This window comes from Macrobrachium rosenbergii, chromosome 22 (assembly GCF_040412425.1).
Source record: "Macrobrachium rosenbergii isolate ZJJX-2024 chromosome 22, ASM4041242v1, whole genome shotgun sequence".
Taxonomy (NCBI): domain Eukaryota; kingdom Metazoa; phylum Arthropoda; class Malacostraca; order Decapoda; family Palaemonidae; genus Macrobrachium; species Macrobrachium rosenbergii.
The window spans coordinates 32,265,891-32,278,781 of record NC_089762.1 but is presented as its reverse complement, the minus strand read 5'-3'; the positions used below and the strand labels follow the sequence as shown (position 1 = coordinate 32,278,781).

General features: G+C 32.9%; 1 protein-coding gene across 2 annotated transcripts in view; it reads left to right on the top strand.

Annotated features, from left to right (window-relative positions):
• Window positions 1-12,891, top strand: part of LOC136850717 (substance-K receptor-like) — a 127,267-nt gene that overhangs the window by 61,166 nt on the left and 53,210 nt on the right. The window contains exon 2 of one of the 2 annotated variants that reach the window (XM_067124591.1): window positions 12,162-12,287. The exons of the other annotated variant lie outside the window; for it this stretch is intronic. The gene's annotated coding sequence lies outside the window, so the exon portion shown is untranslated. The remainder of the gene's footprint in view (window positions 1-12,161; window positions 12,288-12,891) is intronic. 2 annotated transcript variants of the gene reach the window in all.

Sequence of the window (12,891 nt, the reverse complement as noted above, 5' to 3'; positions counted from 1 at the left end):
TAATCAGCGACAATTTCCTTGACATTAGCTTGTTATCAGTTTAAGAACTCTTCAAAAGACATCGAATATTTTTTTTATATAAATCTTGTTTGTCGATTTTTTTCTGTAATGCTTCTCATCTCAAATAACCCGGTCGTAAAATCTAACAAACAAACGCATCCATGATTTCTTCGGCATCGCCCGAGATACGAAAACACTCGAGTGAAACTTTGGAAGCGTTTTTGGAACTTGAAATCCTTTCTCTCTCCTCATTTTATTGCTGATTAGACTGACGGCCTGGAATTCCCTTTAAAACCTTATCACGAAAGTCTGTGGCTTAAAGTCTGGGGCTTCCTGAGTGACTTGTGGAGTTAAATTCAAATCCCACGCGCCACAGCTCTGTGACAAACACTGGGTCAATTTTATACGTGCTAAATTGTGCAGTTTTTTCTCTCTCTTGAGATTTTAAAAGGGAGGAAGAGTGTAATATCGAGTCAGAGTTGACGTGGGCGATTTGTGAAGGTTTTCCTGAGTAGTTTTTCTTGGTAAAATGGCTGATGGACGTTCAGCTGTTGCTTCTGGGAAAGGTTTTTGTTAAGGAATTCCGGAACTCGGAATTAGTAAGTTTTATTTAAGTTTCTCTTCTTTTTTTATGTACACATTGATTACCTCGAAATAAGAATGCCATGAAATTATTATTATTATTATTATTATTATTATTATTATTATTATTATTATTATTATTATCATTATTATTATATGAAATGTGCAACCATTCATGTGGATCATGCATATACAGGCGACTATCTTCTCAAACTCCATAAGTTTTAATGCCATGTGTGAAAAATGGAAAATGATTGAAATGAAAATAAACAACAGTTAAACGAATATAAACCTAAAATAATATAATTAATTACAATTAGACAACAAATCCTTTTTTCCATTTATGGGCATGGTCATCAGAATCAGTAACACTTAAGCTTATCGAAAAAGGACGTTGAGAATATTCTCTAGCGATTGTTACCATTGTTAGGAAGAGGAACCCACCACTTTAAGTAATCTCGTTTAAAAGATAATGTTTCCGAGAGGCTGCTGATATAAAAACAAGAAGAAATACTCGAACAGTTGCTGGAAAAGAGATCTGAATTATATCATGCATATCATCGTCTGTGTGAAGACTATCGCTTTCCGATCGATAACCAGTCTTTTGACAGCACCAGCTGATATGTAGGCCTATTCTCATTGTTGCAATAAAAGAAAACTTTGAGATAAACTTAACCACTGATGTAGACAAATATCCAGGATTATTAAATACAATTCCTCTCACCCTCGCAACCAGCATTTGTTTTGCTTCATTCTCGACTCTCTTCCATGTCAATGAGACTCGCTAATGTAACAGCCTCTCTCCTGCAGCAAGGTTTAAAAGGGTTGCAACCCCGCCTACGTCATTTTTCCTTTTCCCTAACTAACCATCAGAATCTGTTTGACATTCCACAAATCTCTCCGGTTACGGCTTACTTAAAGAGCAAGAGCCCGTGCCAGCGCAAGACTGGTTTAATCTGAAACAACAGCAAGTACAGTGATATATAATTAAACTGAATTAGCGAGCAGACGCACGGGATAGGATCTGATATTTAATTAAGTCTTAATTTTGCCGGCGTTCCCCCTCATGCACAAATGACCAGACCAGCTAATGACCCGACCCAAATCTGTGTTAAGCCACTGGCAACATTATTCCGATGATGAATAATTGCAGCAAAGGTTACATAGTCTGCATACAGGACCCTAGATTTCTAGAACATCAGCACTGTCACTATAGTCTATTTATCGGGAGCAGACGGTAAATATCACTGAAGGTAATCGTGATTGGCGGAAGCTCATGTTAAGCACCTACCATTGGTTACAGTGATATCAGCTGCGAAAATTTACCATCAACTCCAGAAAAAAATAGAAAAAAAAAAGGTAACACTAAAATCAATTTCAACTGTTCTGGATATAAATCCATTATTAAAGTTTTCATGTGTTTTTATTTTTTATTTTTTTTTGATAGGCATTACAGTGTCTTTTTTTCCTAGAATAATTAGTAATTATATAATATTTCATTTAGTAATACGACTTTCTTAAACATTTTTGAGGTCTTAAAATTAATATCATTAATACAAAATATAATCAATGCACTTGACGTGGAAAAATTACCTACTTTGTATGGAAATGAGGAAATGATATCATAATACCTACTTGCAAATATTTGATGAAATAGTACTAAATTGGCAAATAATGCCTGCTATTGAGATTACAGTTAGCATGGATTTTAATAACATAATTATGTTAATTGGAATGTTAATTATACTTTTTTTCCTAAAACCCATAAAAGTGAGACAATATCAGTAGTGTTTGCCTATTAAAAGCAAATTTTATCACCATTTTCTGTTAAATATAAACACATCTAGGCCACAATGTTATTAACTAATGTTTTCAAGGGAAAATGGGTTGAATTCTTCAGAAACATATGAATTTATAAAAGAATGGAGTTATTGTTATTACTAGATAATATAAAGACAAAAACAAAAAGGTATAGCAATAAAGAAAAACGGAATCACAACTCTTGAACTTTAACAGGATAAGCAGCAGATCGCGGGAAATGATTTCATACTTTATAGCATACAAATATCATGGGTGGTGAGTTTAGTGTTCATCTGCTTCAGCCCAATGTGTTTCTGAAAGTTTCAAAGCTAATGAAAATCAAATGTAACACAGAACGCAGCCTATAATGATAATAATGGAAGGACCATCTACAAACATGCAAATCGAGTTAATGACAAAAATAAACAAAAGAATTGGTATTATAAGCAAGGTGATCAGTGTAGGCTTCTACAGGAGAAGAACTTTTGCAGCAGGCTGTACCGTGGATACAACGCTCGTAATATCATTATATCAGTCATGCGTACTTTGTAACAAGTTCAGCACATAAACTTGGTTAATAAGTTTGTGTCAAAAGGGCATCATCTATATTTTCTTGCTAGATACGGGCATAAAATCAAGTGCCATCCGCTCGTTTCTTTTCCAAATATTCCTGGACTGTACAAGATGGTAAGAGCACTATTCTCGGCAGCTTATGTCATTCTAGGATCTGACGGTCATTGTATTAATTCGTTCAGTTGTGTCCTAAGTTTCAAATATGAACCTTGAACTCTTATTTGATCGATTCTTGTCATTTATAATGATAATAATGAAGCTGTAAGAAAGCCCTGTGACTCAATACCGTGTTTACAACCCACAATCAAGAGTCAAAAATCCACATACAGATTTCGGAGAACGATTAGCTATAGTAACTCTTATCATAGGAATATTTCATTACAGTCCTCCTGATTCCTGACAGATTTGCCCTATGTCGTCCTTACCAGTAGGTTGTAAATTAAAATAAAAAACGTATAAAACTCAATTAGAGGTCTTGAATTCAGACCAACACATAGATAAATTAATTCCGCTTAGTAATATATTCCTGGCTTGCCATAAATATCGCCCCCCCCCCACAAGTACTGTCAAGATCTCTTAATTTATTGAGGAAATGAACGTGACCGACCTCCAAATTTGTATTCATTTAGAAAAATAGATTCAAGGTCACGAGACAGAATATATGGATGAAATTTTGATATCAGATAACAGCTTCCACTCCGAAAAGTGACGGATTATCCCGTGAAGGAATTATTATTATTATTTATTATTATTATTATTATTATTATTATTATTATTATTATTAAATATGTATATATATATATATATATGTATATATATATATATATATATATATATATATATATATATATATATATATATATATATATATATATATATATATATATATATATATATATATATATATATATATATATATATATATATATATATATATATATATATATATATATATATATATATATATATATATACTTTAGGAGGACAGGTTAAGCTGAATCAATAGCCCGGCTGATTATAAGACAACGGGAAATTTTTTCCTTTTTCGACATACTTTCAAGTTATAATAAGTTTACGGCGCATTTTTCGTCGCTTTCGCCAAATTCTTCTTTCATTATCAGTGAATTGAGAACCAAAGGACTAACTTTTAAAGACTTTAAAGACAGCACATCTTCGGATTAACGGCATCAAAATGAAAGGTCGAATAGTGTGACATTACAGGGCTGACGACGAGACGTGATATTCTTGAAACTTAAGAGAGAAATTTGTATAACCTTAAACGATCTGATCTTTGAAGAGAGTTGGGCTGAATGCGCATAAGAAACAGGTCAGCCATTTGTCTTTATAGCGATGCTTTGAATTATGTGAAAACTGAAAATAGGATAGTGAGCAAGAAAGTGATCAGCCACACTTCTTTTGGTTATGATTCAAATCGTGTGGAAAATGTAAAATATAAAATGTAAAATATAATAGAAATTGAGGGTCACGCGCATTATTTAAAATTAAGAATTCTCACTGTTATGACAGTTTTGAACGCTGGGTTAGTTTCTACAAAAGTCTGTGCATTTACAAATGGGTACAACGATTACAGAACACATTCTGTTGTAAAGTGGGAAGGCAGTTTATACATATATATATATATATATATATATATATATATATATATATATATATATATATATATATATATATATATTCTAATATATATTCGTAAATTTCTGTTTGAATTTGAATAAACACCAAACGTTAATGTAATGAGATTATTATGTTGCAACGAGAGTTGGGAATTTCAAAGCCATTGATTGATTAATATAAATACCAAAGTCTTTGAGGATTCGAAGATCATAGGAAGGGTTCACCGAATATCCTGTAATTATTTGAAATCTGCCTTCAGTAACAGAATGAAGGGGACGTCTATGAGCATTGTATGCTAATGAGGAGCCTACTGAATACACATGAACGCACAGCGGAATCACAAATTAGGTCAGGCACAAATGGTATGGTCGAGACCCCCTGATTCTATGGCGGAATCTTGTTTTTGATTGCAAAGCAACATTACTGAGATGGTGGATTAAATATTATTCGTAAGAGGGAATTATTTCATCAATGATCGATGAAATCTTTAAAAACAAAATATATAGATGAAATTTATATTTTCTGTAGGTATGCTTTAGGTTTTAAGATTGGAAGGTATAAACGTTAAAGTGAAATATTTCATATCTTATGGAAGAAAAAGTGTAGAACGTAGTAAGTGATAAAAACTAAAATAAAAGTCTTATATAGCAAATCATACTTGGTATATTGACGTCTCCTGAATTCAGGTGAATCGGCGTCATTCTCTGTTCCCTCATATTTTTTTTTTTTTATTATTATTATTTATCACCTTTTCCTGTAACTTATCTCTCTCTAGGGGCTTAATTTTTTTCTGAGCCCTCTTGTGTTTATTGTGGGTGTTTTAATAATAATAATAATAATAATAATAATAATAATAATAATAATAATAATAATAATAATAATAATGGAGAAATCCACAGTTATGTATATGTACATATATTTAAAGATAAATCAATATAGATAGCTTTCGGGAACTTGTTCGGTTCCCCTTTTCCCCGGACAAGTTCCCGAAAGCTGTCTATACTGATTTATCTTTAAATACATGTACATATACATAACTGTGGACTTGCTTCTCCATTTTAAGACTCATGCTACCATGAGTATTTTTTAAATCATAATAATAATAATAATCAAACTCTGTCCATAAGGGTTATCACCTGAAGATTTAAAGAAAAAAAAGAACGGACTCCTAAACAGTTCAAAATTTAAAAATCAAGTTAAAATTTCGAACAGACAGCCACAGCCAAACCTTGGAAACTAACTCACAAGAACAGTTATACATCCCGGAAGACTAAATGCAACCTGTTACTCAGCAGCGAGGGAAAGAAAAAAAATATATCACTGCTTGAATGTTTCTTAAAAGGAATTCCACTCTGCCGAGATCTAAAAGATTGGGAAGTTAAGAGGAAGGGGGAAAATATTTGGTCAAGATTCTGGCGTACTTGTAAATGCATTTTCTGAGTGCTGCGACGCATAAAGCTTTGAAGGGGAATTTGCTTAGTGAGGTTAAGAGTCGTGTATTTGAAATATTGTCCGGGCAACGTGTGATAAATTAAAGCGTGTACATGCATGCTACTAGCATGCGGGAATTTGCGGGGCAAACATACACATACACACACACACACACACACACACACACACACACACACACACACACATATATATATATATATATATATATATATATATATATATATATATATATATATATATATATATATATATTTATATATATATATATATATATATATATATATATATATATATATATATATAGAGAGAGAGAGAGAGAGAGAGAGAGAGAGAGAGATTTGGGCATGTAAAAAACTGTACATTATTTTGGTAGGTTACCATCTGTCAGTTTTCATTTGAATTACACATACGAATTGATAAGTGTCTCAGTCGATTTATCATTATAAATAAGACACGTATCAGTGATTTCCCTACTTTACAAATATTCCTTTCGAAAATAACTTTCCGAAACACATTTTACAAACTCTTTCAGCACTTCATAAAACAACACCTATAAAACCCAGTTCGCATTTCGCTGTGTCATCTTCAGAGGGACTTCGGTCCCTTAATTGCTCATTCAGCTTTTAGATTTATTCAGCTGCAGTTTATTAAAGCTACAATCTAGCGTAATTCACCCCCTCGGTGTCTTTCGGGGTTCCGTGCACAGACGTGGGTTCTAAAATTACGTGCATGGCTCCTAAATATTTTAAGACGAGCGGTTAAATATTTGTGCGGTTTCCACGTCATTCCTGACACGTTTGTCGACAGACAGACTGACTGAGGAGAGATGAAACAAGATTATAAAGGTGTGTTTTTGAGTGAGCTCGGCTGAAACTCCTAAGAAGAGAGAGAGAGAGAGAGAGAGAGAGAGAGAGAGAGAGAGAGAGAGAGAGAGAGAGAGAGAGAGAGAATTCTCTTTCATTCACGTTAGAAATCGAAGCTTTATGTCTTGCTTTTTCTCTCCTAACTTTTCTTCTATGAACAACTATGTACAAATGTAAGGCAATTGTAAATTTAAACATATATATATATATATATATATATATATATATATATATATATATATATATATATATATATATATATATATATATATATATATATATATATATATATATATATATATATATATATAAATATATATGTATATACATGTATTTAGCACCAAATTAGCAGCAAAATATATAGGGACACATAAATATATATGCCTGAATGTAAATTAATATATATATATTTAGCTAAACCAGAAGGTATTACAGTATATATATATATATACATATATATATATATATATATATATATATACAGTATATATATATATATATATATAAATAAATATATATATATATATATATATATATATATATATATATATATATATATATATATATATATATATATATATATATATATATATATACAGTATATATATATATATATATATATATATATATATATATATATATATATATATATATATATATATATATATATATATATGCATCATGTGTCTGTATGTATATATGTAAGTGTGTTTGTATATATAAATGTATACAAAATAAATAGAGGAATAATATCTTGAATCTTATATTAGTACTATTTAACCTCAAGTCTCCATAAAATTGTTTAGTCATCATAGACCATACCTAGGAATGATGGAGACAGGGCATAAATAGTGACTTCGACAAGTAAAAGAATGTGCCGAAGTTTCTTCGGCGCAACTGAGTTTTCTGTACAGCATGTAATGCTGTATGAAACTTTCAGCCGCAGCCCATGAAAATAAGCCACGGTCCGGTAGCGGCCTCAGCCACGGCCCATGAAACTCAGTCGCGGTCCGGTGGTGGCCTGTGTTGTTGGTACCTATATCGGTGCAAGAAGCACGATTGTGGCTAACTTTAACCTTAAATAAAATAAAAACTGCTGAGGCTAGAGGACTGCAATTTGGTATGTGTGGTGGTTGGAAGGTGGATGAACAACATACCAAATTGCAGCCCTCTAGCCTCAATAGTTTTTAAGATCTGAGGGCGGACAGAAAATATGCAGACAGAAAAAGTGCGGACGGACAGACAAAGTCGTCACAATAGTTTTCTTTTACAGAAAACTAAAATCATTAAAAAAAAAACATCAATGGCGATGATGAGAATGATGAAAGATCTTAGGTCCTTAATACGATCTCATGCGTTTCTCGATTTGATTTCTCAGGAAGGACGGAGAATGTTTAAGTTTTATTACTAAAATGGTTGCATATCCACTCATTTCTATTCATTTCTCTTTATCTTCAAATTCTTGTGAATTACACAACTATTGATATTTGGATTTGCGTTGCACCAAAAAAAAAAAAAAAAATGACAACGATGAATGTCTTCAGAAAGACTGCTTTGGAATTCAATTGATTTTGTATGTTTATGTTTTTACAAAATGTTTCTTTATCTTTTGTATATTATATTGATGATCAGTATTTCGAATCGCACCAACGTAATTTGGAGTCCAGGGGAAACTATCTTTTAACTTCTTTCCAATTCTAATGATTAAAGAAACAATAAAACCATTACGTGTGTTAACATTTCGGAATGGGTGTCCGATCCACCACTCCGTGGATTGAATAGATCTAGCTTCCTATATTCCACAATAAAATAATATTAATATTTCACAGTTACATTATAAAATGTTATAGTTTCATTTCTAACCTAATTTTTTAGTATATCGAAATATTAACCTTCCGCAAGTCTTGAAATCCGTGGATTATATGGTAAGCTGGAAAAACAGGATATGATATTAATATAATACAGTTTTATATAAAAAAAAGTCTTGAGTTTCATTTCTACAGCAATTTTTCAGTATACTAAAATACTCCTTTCTCATAATTCTTTAAATCCGTGGATTATACAGTACGCTGAAAAAACAGGATATGGTATTAATGCAATATAGCCTCATATAAAAAATAGGTTACAGTTTCATTTCTACAATAATTTTTCGGTATATTATAAAACACTCCTCTCCCACAATTCTTTAAATCCGTGGATTGTAAGGTAAGCTGAATCAACAAAGTTCTGTTAGTATGGAACTACATTTAAAAAATAAAATTCTCACTCATTCTCAGGACATAAAAGTTAAACGTGAAACATAAAAGAGAATATTAATATGTCTCCTCGACGAAGTCCAAACGAAGTGAATCCCTGATTAAAAGCCGGAATATTGGCACACTATAAAAACGGGTTTCTTATCGACAAATCATCTCGAAGACATGAAAAAAATCTGTCGTTTAATCCGATTATTTTTCATCTTAGGAAAAAACAAGGAAAAAATCTCTAACCTTCTTCTGAGGAAGCAGATGCCAGGTTCAGATAACGTTCCTTATTAGTATTTTTTTTTATTCTAGGTAAAGGTAATTTATCTTTTTCTTTTATTCGTCTTTATTAATTTCGTGTTTACTCGGTGAATTGTGATTAACATTGCGACTGCTGAAAGGGTTCAGTGATTACGTGAATTTTACTTAAACAAAACAAAAAATGAATAAATAATTACTTGCTAAAAGAACTAAAAAAACGTTGATGCCACATGTTTACTGAAATTAACTTCATTCATTATTATTACTACTCTCTCTCTCTCTCTCTCTCTCTCTCTCTCTCTCTCTCTCTCTTCTCCTCCCTAACACCCCCATCTCTCTCTCTCTCTCTCTCTCTCTGTCACTTTCTCCTCCTTAACACCCCCTCTAGTCTCTCTCTCTCTCACTTCCTCTCCCTCTCACTCTCTCTCTTTCTCACTCTCTCCCTTTCCTGTTAAGATAGTTGCTTCAACTACATCGCCCAGCATTTTGGACATTTTATAATATTTCACTCTTTCTCACCTCCCATTCCCATCTGGGCTGAACTTGGACTTAAAGGGCATCGGGAGTATTACTGTTCATCTCAGCGACTCCGAAAACTATGGGTTAGACACTAATATCTGTCGTTCTCGGTTATTTTTACATGTTACCCCTTCCCATCCCCACCCCCTTTGGTGCCAGTGATATTTTACCCCCATAGTATTCTTTTCCAGATAGTAAGTCATATGTATACTGAAATGGGGAAGGGTAAATTCGTAGAGTTTATTTAGTTATTAAGTCTATTTAGTTACTAAGTCTATGGGCATAACCAGCCCCGTTTCAGGGAAGCCCCTCCCACCCCCACCCCCTTTGGTGCCAGTGATGACTTACCCCCTCAGTATTCTTTTCCGGTAGTAAGTTATATGTATCCCAAAATGAGGTCTGATAAATTCGTAGAGTTCATTTAGTTACTAAGTCTTAAGTGTATGGGCAGAAACAGCCCCGTTTCAGGGAAGCCCTTCCCACCCCTAGCACCTTTGGTGCCCTTTAGTGCTAGTGATGTCTTACCCCCACAGTATTCTTTTCCAGATAGTTGTTCATATGTGTACCAAGTTTGGTTGAAATTGCTCAATGCTTTTCAGAGTTATGCTTGCACATACGTGCACATACATACATATATCCATATATAAATATATATATATACATGTGTGTATACATATATATACTATATATACATATATATAATATATATACACTCACACACGCACCTTATCTCACATGTTCCTCTCGAGGCATTTAGATTTTGTATTGTAATGGTGATCGACTGATTAACATTTCTATCAAGTCCCAATTCCCAATCTTCCACGATTGGAAAATTGTGTCTTTTGGGATAAACTGGAAGTGATTGCAGATTTCCCCTGATGATGGGAATTCAAAAGTCTGAGAATATTCCTTCGACAGAACTCCCACGTCGTTTTCCCAACGATAAAGAATGTATAAAAATGATGATTTAATGCTTGGAATTATTTAATAAATGGAATTATTTGATAAGTGGAACTGTTTAATAAATGGAACAGCTGATCAACTGTCACATCAAGGAACCGATACGTAAATGATAGATTTATCAAAAAGGAAATTAAATATTCCCTTATATTTCTTAACAGACAAATGATGACTCTGCTGAAGTTAGAGTTATAACACTTGAAATATTATCCAGTTTGTGTCTTTTTAAATTATTAAATGAACTAATAATGATTTATTTATTAAGTAAATAAATATTAATTGCTGAGTCAGAACCTCCCAACTTGGACACAGGCAAAAATATAAAAATCTTTGTACTTTTCTGTCCTTATTTTTTATAAATTATTCAGGTATCATGAAATGGATAATTAAGCATGCTTTAGCCGTGAGACAAATTCGCAGCGTGTATAGTCTGGCAATAGAAACGAATTTTGTGAATCGGATGGAAATAATAGATTCTACATAAATATACTGAGTTAATGAACTATCAGGGGAATAACACTTTGGAAAAACTAGTTAATGAGCTATAAAAACCACAAGAATAGGACATGGAAATACATGAGAGAGAGAGAGAGAGAGAGAGAGAGAGAGAGAGAGAGAGAGAGAGAGAGAGAGAGAGAGAGAGAGAGGTATGGAGATTTGATGTTTTAGTAGTTCTCTCGTTACAAAACCTTACGATTTTTAATCAATGATTGATTTCATACAAGTTGATAATATTCTCAATTTCTTCATCAGTAAAATTTAACTTGTCAAGCAAAGGCAAAACTTAAAAAATAATATTGATCATCTAATTTTCAATAACAGAAATACAATACTGGAAACGCTAAAGTTAGACTAAATATCGAAGTGAAAAATAAAAAATAAAAATATATGAATAAGAATCCCTTGAACTAAAATGATCGTAGTCAGTGAATTGACGTCAGTGACTGGGGAAGGCTAATAATACCCGCGAATGTCTGTTGTCACTTTCGCAATTTCTTCGGCGAACAAGTCAACGATCCCTTCACGGAATTGTAAGGCATCAGCAGACGCCAAGGTCGGCAGAAGTCGAAAAACAAATGACTCGGAACACGATCGCCGGAAAGATTCAAAAGATCGAAAGCCCTTGATCAAGACGGGGTACTGACGTAAAGGCGTAGCTTCTTAGCTTCCAAATTTGAGGGAAGTCTATTTTGAGTCTGTCATTTTGCTTGACTGACGTATCGTCTCCTCCCGCGGCGGAACCAATTTTCACGGAACGGTTCTCTAATTCCAGGATACGTTTGCGACCGAAATTAACGGCTTTGGGACGCGTGGTTGAGGGAGCGGAATGAATGTGGATTATCATCGCTAATGACTTGCCCAGACGTATTCTGAAGCCCGCCTGGGTAAGGACAATTTGGTAAGTAGCGAGTGAATGACTGAGAGAAATCTGAACGGAGACGGGATCACTCACCGCTCTGAGAGGGCGAAGACTGTTATGTAATTCATACACATTACAAAAGCGGTCACAAAACACACTCACACAAACAAACGCACATAGTTTTTATATATACATTTATATATTTATATAAGTACAAATAAACATATATATATATATATATATATATATATATATATATATATATATATATATATATATATATATATATTAACCTAATGAAAAATTTAGAAGCTAAAATAAGTGCAGACAACAGCAACATACTAGCCAATAACGATACATTCATACATACATATATGTATATATATGTTACAGTCAACATGCGTAATCAGTCATTACGCGTAATGACTGAAATTTCAGTCATCACGCGTAATGCACTTAGGGGGGACATTTGATCCCCAGGAGCTAGTACTAAACACGGCGAAACAGTGAGTCACCTACACTGTTTCGCCGGGTTTAGTACTAGTCCCTGGGGTCAAAAATGTATATATATATATATATATATATATATATATATATATATATATATATATATATATATATAATGTATACGAAGTGTGTCTAT